Source organism: Sus scrofa, chromosome 4 (genome assembly GCF_000003025.6).
Source record: "Sus scrofa isolate TJ Tabasco breed Duroc chromosome 4, Sscrofa11.1, whole genome shotgun sequence".
In the NCBI taxonomy this organism is placed as follows: Eukaryota; Metazoa; Chordata; class Mammalia; order Artiodactyla; family Suidae; genus Sus; species Sus scrofa.
This window is the reverse complement of record NC_010446.5, coordinates 117140520-117156366: the sequence shown is the minus strand read 5'-3', so window position 1 is coordinate 117156366 and position 15847 is coordinate 117140520. Positions and strand designations below refer to the sequence as shown.

General features: G+C 39.7%; 1 long non-coding RNA gene across 4 annotated transcripts in view; it reads left to right on the top strand.

Moving 5' to 3' along the window:
• The window catches only part of LOC106508363, a 169992-nt gene that overhangs the window by 112618 nt on the left and 41527 nt on the right, over positions 1–15847 (top strand). For 3 of the 4 annotated variants that reach the window (XR_002343569.1, XR_002343566.1, XR_002343567.1), the window contains one exon: positions 7929–8863. This is a non-coding gene — a long non-coding RNA (uncharacterized LOC106508363). The remainder of the gene's footprint in view (positions 1–7928; positions 8864–15847) is intronic. The other variant, XR_002343568.1, reaches the window with a different exon arrangement.

The window sequence follows — 15847 nt, the reverse complement described above, 5'->3', positions numbered from 1 at the left end:
AGGGCTAAATATTTAAACCGAGATTGTACCACTGGGCTGAGCTAATATAACTGAGATTAAAAATCAGGCCTGTCTGTCTCCAAAGCTCAAGGTTTTAAACTCTACCCATGGTTTTCAAAATTTTTTCTTTCTTGTCAATGAACTCATTATGGGCATGAAAGTAAGCCAAATAGATCAAAGTTGAGATGAAAATAAACCAAATAGATAAAAGCAGAACTACTCTGATGAATTAGAGTGTGAAGCCCAGAGCCCCTTCCTTCCTGAATCCCTGGGTGTCTGGTGAAGGGGCCCCACAGAACCCAATTTGAAAACAAGTAAACGTCGCAATGCCACATTTTTTAGTTTTGATCTTTAAACAGTGTTCAACGTGTAACAGTGTAGAGTGGGCAACATACTTTGAGAACAAAAAGAAAGGAGCCGGGACTGAACTTTATAAAAGGAAAGGAATTGTCACAGAAGAGGCTACCTTGGAGCCAGACTTTAAGAATGGGTAGTTTTCCAGCCAGAGAATGAGGCGTGGGCTCAAGGTAGACACAGCAGCAGAGGTTCCCCTGATCAGGCTTGGCGTGCTCATAGGACATTGCTCTTAAAAACAAAAATGGATCTTGGTACTTGGACCGTGTGGGGTGATGCAAAGACACTAGACTGGAGAACCAGGGACTGGGACTGACCGTACTGGGTCATTTCAATGCCTTGCTCGCTCTCTCTTTTTCATCCATAAATTAAGAGGAGTTCAGTAGTAGCTGCTAAAGCCTGCTTCAAGCTGTAAGAAACATCCTTCTGTAGATCACGAACAATATTCCCTTATCTTTCACACAAACACGTAAAGAAAAACTGCTACGGGCATCATTCATGGTTAAGAACTTGGGCTATGCTACTCACCTGCTTTATGATCCAGATCAGGATTCTTGACCACGTTAGCTGACCATGTAAGGTTGTTGGAAGGGTTAAGTTTATTAATGCACAGAAAGTACATTGTCTGACATTTGTGAAGAGTTCAGGAAGTGTTAATTATATGTGTGTGTGTGTGTGTGTGTGTGTGTGTACATATACTTACATGCACTTACGTGGTTAGAATGTTCAGAGGTCCACAGAGTATACAAAATATGTGGATTTTGAAAATGCAATGAAATAATAAAAATCTGTTCGTACTCTTAAATAGAAGCAATTATTTTTTTTCCAAATGAAAACACAGACTTCTATTATTACTTTAACTCTCGTTTTAAAAAAGCAGAGAGGAGTTCCCGTCCTGGCGCAGTGGTTAACGAATCCGACTAGGAACCATGAGGTTGCAGGTTCGGTCCCTGCCCTTGCTCAGTGGGTTAACGATCCGGCGTTGCCGTGAGCTGTGGTGTAGGTTGCAGATGCGGCTCGGATCCCGCGTTGCTGTGGCTCTGGCGTAGGCCGGTGGCTACAGCTCCGATTCAACCCCTAGCCTGGGAACCTCCATATGCCTCGGGAGCGGCCCAAGAAATAGCAACAACAACAACAACAAAGAAAAAAAAAAATAAAATAAAATAAAAATAAAAATAAATAAATAAATAAAAAAGCAGAGAAATCGCATCATCCAATCTGTCTTTTTACTTTCTTATAACTTGTTTTATTTATAATAAAAGAAGCTTATATCATGTATAATAATCTATTTCCTAGATGGAAATAATCTATTGAACTTCTCTAACTCTGTATAGAAATGGCTGTTTTGTATTAGTCTGACAAGGAAAATAAAAACAGTAGCTGTAGATTGCCTCATGTATCTTCTTAACAACTCTATGAAGGAGAAATCATTATTCCTATTTTATAAATGAAGAAAAGGAAGTGGAGAGACTTAGGGACACTGCCCAGGTCCTATGACCAAAAGTGCCGAGCCAGAATTCCACCCTAAGCCTTGTCTTTCTGTCTGTTTCTCTTCCCTCCTGGCGGGTAGGACCCAGTGCTACTTTGTGAGGAGAGCTTGAAACTGTCCTGAGATCAGCATTTGATGATTAGTTACCAAACATGGCTAATGATGAAATCTTCTAAGGACCCAAATGTTCATCAGCAAATGTGATATATTCATACAGTGGAATATTACTTGGCCATAGAAAGAAATGCTATACTAAGACATGCTACAATTTAGATGGACCTTGAAAGCATTTGGCTAAGAGAAAGAAGCCGGTCACACAATTCTACATATTGTCTGGTTCCATTTGTTTGAAAGTCCATAGTGGGGAAATCTACAGAACCAGAAATGGTGGGGATGGGAGGAGAATAGGAGAGTAGCTAGAGTTCCTCTAGAGTTGATAAAAATGATCTAAGCTTGGAGTTCCCGTCGTGGCGCAGTGGTTAACGAATCCAACTAGGAACCATGAGGTTGCGGGTTCGGTCCCTGGCCTTGCTCAGTGGGTTAACGATCCGGCATTGCCGTGAGCTGTGGTGTAGGTTGCAGACGCAGCTAGGATCCCGCGTTGCTGCGGCTCTGGCGTAGGCCGGCGGCTACAGCTCCGATTTGACCCCTAGCCTGGGAACCTCCATATGCCGCGGGAGCGGCCCAAAGAAATAAGCTTGATAGTGATGATGACTGCACAAATCTGTGAATATATTACAAACCACTGAATTGTATTCTTTAAATGGGTGAATTGTATACTAGGCAAATTATCTATCAATGAAGCTATCTTTTTAAAATCCTCTGGGGAACTTTTTTTTTCATTTTTTTCAAGTTTTAGGGAAGGATAGTCAATTTACAATGTTGTGATAATTTCTGCTGTACAACAAAGCGCTCCGGTTATGCATGTACACACATCCATTCTTTTGCAGATTCTTTTCCCATATAGATTATCACAGAATATTGGGCAGAGTTCCCTGTGCTATACAGCAGGTGCCCATTGGCCAGTCATCCCATATCCCAAGTGTGCATGTGCCGAAACAAATCCTCTGGGGAACTTCCAAAAAAATTCTGATTCTAACATTCTGCCTCAGCCGACCTCCATAACCCTCATTGATAAGATTCCAATTCAGTTGATCTGGGTTGGTCCTCTGAAAACCTGTATGTTGTCAATGGTGCCTTGAGTGATTCTGGTGATAATCTACATTTGACTGCATCGCTGCCTTAGATAGGGTTTATACCAGCCAAGAACGACCCTAGAACTGGGCCAAACTTGTTATATTCCAGAATTCTGTGGTAGACCTGGCTTTTTATAACTGACATGATTTTCAGGGTGGCTGGTGGAATACCAACTAGCTCAGATTGGCTGAGCTTAATACCAAATACCACAAAATTTGCTCGAGTAAAGTAACTTCCAATGAAATATGGAAGGATGTGGTTTTATCAAAATATCTTTAGATTCCTGCACAGAAAGTTTTTTTCCTTCTTACACAGTTTTGATTATCCCCTTCTCTCCCTTATAAATAAATTCTAAGCATTCTTCCACAGGTTTTGGTTTTTTTTTGACATAGCGATTTTGTTAATAGAGTACCCTTTTTCTGAGGAGTGGAGGTGAAAAGTGAAAAAAATATCCTAAAGTGGTAGAGATCAAGTTTCTTCCATCCTTGCACAAAGGAGAATTGAAATCATAATCAAAAAGAAAAAATATTTAATACAGAGAAAACATATTAATCCCAGAAGGAAATACAATAAGAAAGAAGAATGAGGCAAAAGCTCAGTGGCTGAAAATTTACATTTTAATGATAGGTTAGTTAAACAATAAAAAAATACATTAAGGAGGAAGGAGATGAAATAAGTGAGCAACTAACTAATGTTTAACCATATTCATGATTATATATATTTAGCCAGGTGCATTTCTGGGGGGGGGTTCTATTCAAATTGGGCCTCTGAAAAGAAGACTACATTTTATTCTTCTAAAGTTTACAGACCCATTTCAGTTTCTTTAGAATGTGATATGCTTTTCTGACTAAGCAGCATTACCTCTTATTAGAGGTCCAATGTGCTAATTTGACCCCTCTGGCAAATTAAATACAATTATGCAAACTACTAGGATTTGGGCCTAATCTAATTAGTACGGTACATATGCAGCAGATAATAATTTCCCTGGTTGAAAACTAGATTATCTTATTCCATGTTTGAACTATGTTTTAGAAAAACATTGTGCTATGTAAGCAAAACTCAAGACTTCGTTATCTTTTGTATTCTATTTGCTTAGCTCCATAAGGGACATGCTCAGAAAAATAAAGCCAAAATTGGAATCTTTAAGTGATGATATATTTTTTCAGAGATTTATAATTACAAGACAGGATAGTCCATGAAATTAGGAAAAGAATTCAAGTGGAAACGATTACTTTTCTCTAATAAAGTTTAAATGTAACACTACTATAACTTTCTCTTTATATAGCTACAATCAGCATCAAGCATGATTTAGTGGCGATAATTCTGTTTGTTTAAACCCTAAAGTTTAGGAGTTTAAGATTGATCTGGATTAAATTCATACCAATAAATTCCAGTCACACACGCTCTGAATGATATAATCATGAGACTGAGTGCACTCTTTTTTAAATATGTGAACCCTGTAAGCATTAATCAGTTCTACTTGTATGCCTTGAGCAGAAATCAAGAAAGATTTGGTGGGGGTGGGGGGGCTTTACTAAGAAGACTAAAGAAATTATCCCTCTTATACAGAGAGAAAAAAGGAAGCTTTTTTCTTTTTCTTTCTTCCTACAAAAGTGAGTTTCATATGTAAGAGAAGTTCTGGCTCATAGCATTGGATATTGGTCTTTTATACAAAGGAAATGCACGCGTGTATCACAGCCTCCGGTGTGCAATTGTCATTCCCAAGTGTGTGAAGCCAGTCGTTGCTCATGTATTCCTTAGCTTCTGCGGGAGACTGCCAACAAGCATGCCAGCTCTCAAGCTGTATTGTGCAAAGATGCGCAGCCCACAAGGATCTGGACTTCTTTTCTTAGGTAACATCAAGGTCATAAAAGCCCCTAAACAGCTGTTAGGGAGTAACAACTTTTGGAAAGCAGTGGCCTGTGTTAGCCTTTTGTTCTATTTTAGCAGAGAAATGCTCCGTTTAGTGGATAAAGGGGAGACACAGTTCTGTTAAGGATTCTAATACTCTCTTTCCCAATCTGCTTGTAAACCCGTAATGACAAGTGTATTCGTGAAAAATTTGTGTTGTGCGTGTGTGTAAAGGTGCTGTAAATAAGCACATTTCTTAGTGATGTCCCCAGGTGTCTCCACTGGGCCCAGGGTTTCCCTGCCATGGGCCACAGAACCTTAGATGGGGAAGGTGGTGCAGCGCCATCGCAAAGAAGCAGGAGTGGGGTGGGCAATAATTCGCATGTACATGCAGATTTCAATCAAGTATTATTAAGAATGCACCCCCAAAATGTGATAGGGGAGGGCTCTTCGACATTTCATATTAAAAATAAAAATAGAGCATCTCCTAATTTGGATCGGCTTCAACAATAATAATATGGGGTGGAATGAGTGGGTGGGTTATAGACGAGATAAGATTGGTCATGAGCTGAGGACTGTTCAAGCGACACGATGAATACATGTACTTTAGTAGAGCCTTCCTTTTAACTCTGTGTTTTTTGAACGTTTCCCTCATGACAAGCTTAAAAAGCATTATATTCACAAAGGTTGGGAACCGCAGCATTATATGAAATTGTCAAGAAATTGTGATTAAAAAATTTTCCACCGTATACTCAAGCCGTCAAGGTGTTAAAAGCAAAAGATTACAGTGGATTACTGAAGACTGCAAAAGAAACACACTGGCAATCACGTATTTACGATGGGGGTGCCCAGATCTACTGTTTACACTTAACCTGGTATTTACCTCCCAGCAAGAAGGAAACAGGGAAAACATTCATACACCTGTAGTGGGTTATAGGATGTATCAACTGAAAGAGACCTAAAAATTAAAATGCATGTCTCACTGTTCCTTGTTAAGCCTTTTTTCCCTTCTTCTCTCCCTTGCTCTCTCTCTCTCTCTCTCTCTTTCTCTGTGTTTTTCTCTAATGAAGCCATGTTTATCCAAAGTTTGAAGATAATAATCTATTTCAAAATTTAAGTGGCGACACAAATTCGAATGCATCCTTTGGGTCTTTTACTCACAACCAATCCGTCTTCTGCAACTGTTCTACTTTTCTTGAGCCTTGGCAAGCTCTTCCGAGCAGCATTTCCTTCTTTTCATTCTGATGCCGGGCGATTGTTTGGTGCTGATACGACATTGGCTTTTCCCATAATTTAGCGTAGAGTGTTTTACACTAGGGAGTTTCAGTGTGTTTAGATTGTAAAGCTTTTTCTGAACACTTTTGTAGCAGAATGGCATGTTCTAAAAAGCCCCAGCCACGTTGTTTTAAAGACTCACCCCACCCCCCCGAATTTTCCTTAAAATTTAATTCCGTTTTAACTTTGCTGGGTTATTTTCACTTTGCCCCAAAGATAAATGAAAACATGCCAAGAGATTGTCATTTCCTGTTTTATGTGCTGTTGTTCCTGTGTACAATGTCAGCCTATTTTATTTAGGTATATATGCCATTCCATGAGGGTAAGCAACTTCCTGATTAGTCATTGTAAGCAACTCCTGGAAAATTAATATAATCCTTCATGTCAGCCCAGGGAGTTTTGCTGGGGGTCAAGGATTATGTGATCATATGTATGTGTGTGCCTTTATTCTATAAAAGAATTACCATTTATCATAGTGTGGCTTATCACTATAAATCACAAAAAACTGTGGGATTATGTTGCATCAGCTTCCCACATTCTCATTTCTTCCCTGACGTGCATGATGAGCTGGTGGGTAGGTTTTAAGATGTAGATGAAGAAGAACCAGGGAGACAACTATAGCAGGTGTTGGCTGAGACACAGCTATTTCAGAAGGTTATGTTTGCTTTAGGAATAAATTGCTATGATGTTGCACTCTCAGCATATGATGTTCTGCCTTCTGCAAGAGATTTTAGAAATGTCTACATTTCCTGTACAAATATTAGGCAAGTGTTCTTGCAGCACAGTGGTCTTTAAACTCTCCTGTTCACATATAGCCTAAGAGAATTTTGAAAAAAAAAAAAATGTGTTCTTCTTGCACATTGTTCCAGCTAAACATTTTTATTGTAAGTGCAGATAGTTGCAAAGGTCATGATTTCTCTCATATGAATATTTTATTTAAAAATTAAAGTGTCATGTTACTTTTTAAAAAATAACTGGTGTGATCTATGTACCATCGCAATTTAATACCCCTACCATAACCTTTCTTTATAAATATTTACATCATTTTCCCTCTTAAACTTAGGTTTCCATCCCATTTCAATCGATGGAATTTTATTCTAATATATGTTTATGCTTGAACATCTTTTATTAATGACCCTATCATGTTTCACTTCAAAAATATTTATATAAATTGAACTTTAAAACTTAAATAATTTCCTGTAAACAAACTTCTTCTGGAACAAGTCATCATTATAATTCCTTTAACATACTGTTAATTTTTTAAAAGTTATACTATTTGACTGAACTGTAAATATAATGTTATTAGAAATGCATTCTCAGTGAGATAAATGTGAAGTGAATTAGGCTTTAACATCTTCAAATTCTACTTATTTTTTCTGTTGTTTTGGGGCTTTTGTTTTACAATGAGTTTGTGTATTTATTGATTGATGAATTGTTATTGCTTTTTGCTGTAACTATCGATGAATAGTTACTGCTTTTTGCTGGAATGAGATAGGATCAACAGCAATAAAGCCTCTAGCTTTTATTTTTATAGATGCATATTCTAAGAAGCTCTAGGCAAATACATAGGTTAGGTTGCTCTGGAAGGAAGGCTTTTTGTTTTTTTTAAATGAAAATTTACTTGAACTCTTTTCATTGCTTCTGAGTTACATGTCCCAAATTGCTCTGTAATCTTTCACTGAAAAATAATTTGGAGATTTATCAGAGAAAAGCTTAATGGAGTTTCATACTTGACCATAACTTCCCACTGCCTTTCTTCTAGGACCTCTTCAGGGAGAAATTGATGGCTCAAAAGGTTCACCAACACCTCCCGGATCCCATCATCCCCTCAGCCTGAGTGCAGCTCCTATTACTGCTGCTGCTCCGAGGAGCCGGGTTTGTACGTAGTCAGCAGGTAATAAATACATCCGTAGACTGGCTCCTCCATCTGGACCAACGACCTTGCTTCTAGGTGACTCAGTGAGTGGAGATCAAGCCTCAGATGCTCTTTCTGCAGTGGAGTCACATTCTCATGTCCTGTCTTCATCTGTAAACTGTGCATACCACTGATAACTACCTGATTCAAGGCTCAGTTGAAATGACCCAGGTGAAGCTTCTTCCCAGCAAGGATCTCATTAATGAACTTGGTCCCCTTCTTTGATGAACGTTTGGACACTGACAGGTACTTCTCTGAGCAGTGTCTCCTTCAGATGGCCTTTGATGCTTTGCCTCGCATTCCACATGTTATATGGTGTTGGGCAAGAGGCACACCTGTCTTCTTTCCTGGCCTCTTTCAGGCTAGACTGATCTCAGACACCCTCCCCTGGAAGGCTGATTGGATAAATACAGACACAATCAGATATACAGTGAAGAGAATTTCAGTCAATCAGTGTGTTCAGTAGTTATACTAGATAAAATCAAGACTTTAAAATAAGGAAGCTTGAGGAAAAGTGACTAAAGGGATTTAACAATCTGTTGTGTTGTGTGCAGCCTTCTTTGGAGTGTAATGATTTACTTTTGTTGAAATAAAAATATCAATTACTAATATTTCCACGGTGAAAAAGTAGACAAAGAATCTGATAATTCTTCAAGTTTTTATTGTATCTTTTTGTATGTTTTCTTTCAAAACTCATTTTCATTTACTGGCCAGAATTTTACCTCCTGTTGATGCTGCACAACTGTTGCAATAAATTCAGTCGTATCACACGACTCAGAGAGGTGAGTAGAAAATTCCTTTCCATACTCTAGCGTCAGTCAGTTTGGACCTTGAAGATAGGATATGATAACATTTCATACTGGATTTCTTTTTTAAATGATTTTTACTTTTTTCCATTATAGCTGGTTTACAGTGTTCTGACAGTTTCTGCTGTACAGCAAGGTGACCCAGTCACAGATACATATATCGACATTCTTTTTCTCCCATTATCCTGGATTTCTTGATACAAAGGTTGAGAAAAGGGTACCGTGTCCGTTGACATTTACCGTTGTACTCACCAAGAGAGTAACACCTCTTTAATAAGTACGAGGCAATTTATGCATCTGGCGCACTCTTCAAAAGTGAGACGGACTCACTATAAAAAAAGTGAACCTAGCCATCAATGGAAGCAGCCCATAACTTTTATCTGCTCACTACTCCAAGTCTAACAAGTTAACTTGTCCTTGGGACAGAGGGAGCTGTGAATATGTTAGAAGACTAGACACAATTAGATGTAGGTAGCTCCAAGAATTTAGTAGGTAGTGCTAAGAATTTTATGGTTGCTCAGTTAATGTTTGTTGACAAGGCCATTCAGACATCCTTGTTTTCTTTTACAAATAGCACATTTAAGTATCTGGGCTCTGAAGTTCATCTCCTAGTATTTTCTCTGAACATAAGAAATACATTCTGAGGTCTTTTGAGGCTGTTTGAGAACTTGTAAACTTCTTTTTTTTTTTACATCTATAATCTCCCTATACCAAGTTTTTCAAAAGTTTATAGGTATTCTCCTTTGCTTTAATTTTTTTGAATGCTGATTAAGTTTTACATCTCATTGAATGTACCATTTTAACCATTTTTAAGGGTACAATTCAGGGGCATTGAGACCATTCACAATGTACTGTTGCATTGCTTGTTTGCTAGCTGAATAGAATTCCTAATGTGTGTAACAGAAATGGATGCAGTATGAGCTAAGAAACAACTGTAGTCAGCTTCAAGGACATTTCATAATCCCAGAATACATATTAGAGGACACAAAGGTATACAGCCTATGAACTGAATACCCTCCCACAGAGGCAGGAAAGCCCCGTAACTGTTGTGCAATGTGCGGCATCAGATCTTCGTTGCAACAGGATTGTCTTATGTGAGGCCAACAAAAACTTGGCATTGATGCATAATTAATGAACTGGGAAATGGATTAACGAGATTTCTCTCTAATGAATGTTTCCCCAATATTTGGCACGAAAGCAAAGCTGCATTAATTAGTAGAGTGGGTGTTTTATGCGTGTATGTGAGAATTGTGCGTGTGTGTCTGTGAGAGAGACTGTGCGTCACTTTGGTGTGTCTGTGGTCCTATTTTGACATATTTCGCTTGCACTGTATTTTTCTTCTCTATCCTTATACTCCTTCCTCATTTTCACCCTCTCAGCTCTGCTTTTGTTCTTCTCAGGACGGCTATTATGTCTTTGTATGTGGATGGGGGAAGGAGTGACAGATTGAATGATTTCATTTTTAGATGGATGTCAGCATACATGAATTAATCAATATTTCATAATCTAGGTGGCGAAAGCCCCTCCTTTTCTTAGAGCAGAGAGGGCATTATGCTCTGTGTGCCGCTTAACGACTATTAATGTGAATTAAATCATTCAGGCAAAGCCCCTTTCTTGAGCTGATAGCATGCTCTTGTGTATATCCTCATCAATGGTACATCAACTCTTAATCATCTTGGGAAGCAGGAGTGATAAATCCCCCGGCTGAGCAAAAGCACCTCGTGTAGGGATTATTTGCCAGCATGAGGATCTGAACTTGGAATCTTAATTCTTTCTTTTCCTCTGAAATTATTCTCCTATTGTTGATTAAGTCAGAAACTCCCCCAGGACATGAGCGAATGTCTGTGTGTTTGTATATGTGGGGAGAAACGGGATGCGGGGGTGGGAGGCAAAGATAAAGGCATACTGAAGGCTAAGAGGAAGAATATTTTTGCATTTGCATTTTAGGGCTACAAAAATGTGTCGCTCATTTTTCCAAAATCTTGCATTTGAATACACGTCTTCAAAGATATAAGATATTCCATGTGGTGTATAGTTCTGATGGTTTTAATTCCGGTCCTGAAGTAGCCCCTGTTAAAAGATTTACTTCTTACTTGGCTAAATATTTCTTCATGCAACTGCTATTCATGAAAAGTACCATGTGCCAGGTAGTGATTTGCTACAAAAATAATGAAGACTTAATTTTTGCCATCAAGGAACTCCTGATTAGTGGGAGAGACTGTCACATAGAAGTGTATTTAAAAGCATTTGAGGAGTTCCCAAGTGGGTCAGTGGTTAGCAAATCTGACAAGGAACCATGAGGTTGCGGGTTCGATCCTGGCCTTGCTCAGTGGGTTAAGGATCCGGTGTTGCCGTGAGCTGTGGTGTGGGTCGCAGACACAGCTCAGATTCCCCGTTGCTGTGGCTCTGGCGTAGGCGGGTGGCTACAGCTCCGATTCGACCCCTAGCATGGGAACCTCCATATGCTGCAGGGGCGACCCAAGAAATGGCAAAAAAAAAAAAAAAAAGCACTTGAGCAAGCAGTTCAGTTTGCTACAGCTTAAATTCAAGCTAGAGAATGATGAAAGTTAAGGTTGGAGAGCTAGAGAAAGGCCATATCATGGAAAGCGTTGTGTTTACGTCGTGCTAGTCAGGATAAGAACTGCCGACACCTACAATGGTTTGAAATGCTGGAAGTGGTATTCTCATTCTTGGAATAGTTTAGTGCAAGCTTTCCGTCCACTGGCTCTATCCAGGGCACTGACTCTTCTGCCAGCATCTTCCACATCTGTCAGGAGGCTGGAGAGGAGAGGAGGGAGCTAGGTTTGGACCCACCCCCGGGGTGACACGCTTCACGGAGTGATCACCATATGCCCCAGTTTATGCCTTAATTCCTAAAGCGACAATGAATGGTGTCCTCTTTCCCTCTTACCAGTGTCCTGATTTGGACACTAAATCATATGATCACTGTAATTTCTTCCACCTTCATGGACCAGAAGTCAATCACATGGTGATTGGCAGGAATCAGTGATGTGAATCAAACCAGTTTTTGGAATTCCGTCCAGAAGGAGAGAATCAGACTGACATGGTTGTGACATGGGACTTGAAAACTAAAGGCTTTGACATTTGTTGGGCTCCTCCTGTGTGGTAGTCACTGCTTAATTATGAGACTACGCAGTTAGGAATCTGTATTTTTATGGAAAGTTAAATAAGGAAAAAATTTGCAAGGAAAAAAAAAAGCATAAAGGGGAGTTCCCGTCGTGGTGCAGTGGAAACGAATCTGATTAGGAACCATGAGGTTGCGGGTACGATCCCTGGCCTCACTCAGTGGGTTAAGGATCCGGTGTTGCCGTGAGCTGTGGTGTAGGTTGCAGGTGCATCTTGGATCTGGCCTTGCTGTGGCTCTGGTGTAGGCCTGCAGCAACAGCTCCGATTTGACTCCTAGTCTGGGAACCTCCATATGCCTCCAGTGTGGCCCTAAAGAGACCAAAAAAAAGGAAAAAAGAAAAAACCAGAGAGAGAGACAAAAAAGAAAAAAAAGCATTAAAGGAGGCTGGGAAATCTATGTGATCAGGAGGAAAAGGCAATGAATTTTGATGAACGCAAGACACTCCCTTCCCCACACATTAAGGGTTTACCCTCCGTATATCCATTGCCTTTTAAACATTTCCACCTAAATACTAATGTCTTTGAAATAGTCTTGTTTATCTGAAAAATTTGTTTGAATGTTGCACATTGCTCCATAATATATTTTTCTTTTCTTTTCTTTTTTCTTTTTCTTTTCTTTTTTTTTTTTGGCTGCTCCTGTAGCATGTGAAAGTTCCTGGGCCAAGGCTCAAAAATGCTCTGCAGCTGTAACCAGAGCCACAGCAGTGACAATGCCAGATCCTTAACCCACTGCACCACAAGGGAACTCCTGTGTTTTTCTTAAAACAGGAATAACGTTCTTTCTTCAAAAATCTTCACAAATAAATAATGCCCCAGGAACATTTGCTATGGTTATTTGTTATCTGATTGCCTCTTAGAAGAGCTATATGAATACCTAACTTGGGACACTCACCATTGAATAGTCTTAGACAGAAAAGGGACCTGGCCAAATTCTCATTTTAAAAAGAACTCTCTGACTGCTGTATGGAGTATAGATTCTAGGCGGCAGAGGTCAAGGAGACCAATTCAGATTGTTATGGTTATCTGGGTGAAAGGGGATAAACCATGTGATTTAGGCTGGTGCTCGGAGGAATGTTAGGAGATTAAACCAGCAGCGCTGAACCAAGAAAGAAGTTTGACTATGTAAAAATTAAACGATTCAGCAAAAACATAATACAATTAAGTTTGTAAAGCAAGGGACAAACTGGAAAAAAAAAGTTTGTGACACATGAATGGTATTAAAGATAGGAAGGCTGATAGTCCTAATATTTAAAGAGCTCTTATGACTATAAGAAAAATAACAGCAATTCATCAAAGAATGTAAATGGCCTACACAATGTTAAAACCTCACCGAAGATCAAAAAATAGAAATAAAGAGACGAGAGCTATTTTATTATTACATTAGTAAAGAAACTCTCATAATAGCATGTATATATGTACAAAGTATTAGTAACTGGGCTGTCATAAGAGTCAAAACTGAAAAAAAGTCTCCTTCAATGAAAGATTTGTTAAATTATGGCATATCCTCATTGGTGAAATATTATATAACCATTCAAAATGATTGTGTGTATAGATAATTATTGAAATAGAAAGCTATCTGTGACCTATTAAATGAAAACTGAATGTTACCAAACTCCATGTGTAACATGCCTCACATTCTGTAAATTTGTCTATATGTGTGTTTTGAAGTGTGCATGTCTGCAGAGCTATCTATCAGGCTTTCCAACAAAATATTATAACAGTGCATATTTCTAGGTCATAAGGATGGAGATGATTTTTACTTTTTCTATCTTTCTATATTGTTTTGAAATTTAAAAATAGATATGTATTGTTTATAAATAATAAAACTTTATTATTTGGGGAAAAAAGAAAATAGCAGAGGAGTTCCCGCTGTAGCACAGCAGAAACAAACCTGACTCGTATCCGTGAGGGCAAGAGTTCAATTCCAGGCCTTGCTCAGTGGGTTAAGGATCTAGCATTGCCATGAGCTGTGGTGTAGGTCGCAGATGCGACTCAGATCCCCCGTTGCTGAGGCTGTGGTGTAGGCCGGCAACTGCAGCTCTGATGCAACCCCTAGCCTGGGAACTTCCATATGCCATGGGTGCAGCCCCAAAAAGCCAAAGGAAGGAAGAAAAGAAAGAGAAAACAGCAGATGTCTTATTTCCTGTAATAAAAAAGAGGAAGACTTGGGGACGAATGGTGTGTGGCGAGTGAAAGAGGGGCACTGGTCCAGGATGACCTCCAGCTTTCCCATCCCTGCATCCCTGTCATCCTCTGGCACTGGGTGGAAGGCCACCCTCCTCCCCACTGTCCTTCTGCTTTGTAACTTCTTGGCTCAGATTCTGCCGCTCCTAATTCTGTATGCTGGTCCACCTGTTAACCCCTCTGCATCCTCTGCTCTATTTAGAATGTTCTCTCCGCCTACCGTCCATCACTGAGTAGCAGAGGATTAGAGATGAGAGATGTCATTGGAAATGACTGGCCTAAATATTCTCACAAGTGGTTTTGATGCCAGAATGTATTGAGGATACCAGTTTGGCATCAGAGAAGATGGGTGCCTGAACCACCAAGTTTAGGAGGGGCCCATTACTGGGTGGCTCTGTCTCATGGGGTTCAAGGGAGTGATAAGGCCCATAGATAGGCTCAGGATTTCCAGTGGTTGCGGAGTTTGGTGAGGATCAGGAAGGAGCTCATGTCACCTGGATTAATTGTTTAGAGCAGGAACAGGAGGTTGAGCAATAGAAGCAGGGGCCAGTCTTGGTTAGCAATTCAGGAGGAATTGCTCATTCATTCTTTTTCTGTATTGCAGTTTTGCCTGGCAAACAATTTTTTTTTTTTTTTTAAGGGCCACACCTGTGTCATATGGAAGTTCCCAGGCTAAGGGTTGAATTGGAGCTACAGCTGCCTGCCTATGCCACACCACAGCAATGCCAGATCGGAGCCACGTCTACGACCTATACCACAGCTCATGGCACCAACAGATCCTTAATCCACTGAACAGGGCCAGGGTTGGAACCCGCATCCTCATGGATACTAGTCAGGTTCGTAACCTGCTGAGGCACAACGGGAACTCGCACACAGTTTTTTTAAGCCAGGTTATGCAGACACGAGCCTAACTGCTATCTGTGTAAATGTACACATTAAACAAAACAAAAGAACTCTTCGCTGGTCAAGAAACATCAAAGATGAAGTCTAGATGGGCTTCTTGAATCTTCTTCTCTAGGGCCACCACGCCCCAGACAGTCTGCCTTTCTTGTCGTCACTGAGATCTCTGCCATTTGAGTCGAACTCATCCCAGGTTTCAAGGGCCAGGGCATTTCTTAGTATGCATTGAACCCATGCCAAACTATTGTTTCACACTATTATTGTCTAAGAGACAACGTGTACTAGAAATGTGAAACAGGAAATGTCCATCTGACCTTATTACCGGAGAAGAAATTTTCCAGAGTCCATATGCTGATGTAATTATTTTCATATTTTTCAAAAAAGTGTTTAGTGGTCAGGTCTTTGGAACAGTTAATTGTCATTGCTGTCATGGGCACAGCATAAAGTTTATTATCTCTTGTAGAGGAATAAAGCGCTACAACTGCTGTAATATAGCTTTGTATTATTTTTTATTTTAAATTAGGTTTTAAGGAGTTCTTTTTATGTGCTCAGTTTGTGCATGTGTATGTGAAACATATATATTTGAATGTCTTAATTTCTGTTTCCTTTGGTGGGGGGATCCTTAATTTATTTGACACAGACATTTTTTCTCCATCTTCAAAGCCTATGACGTATGCCCCGTTCCTCTGTTCCAGTACTGTGCTTTGTACAATTTCCTGTAAACAGCAG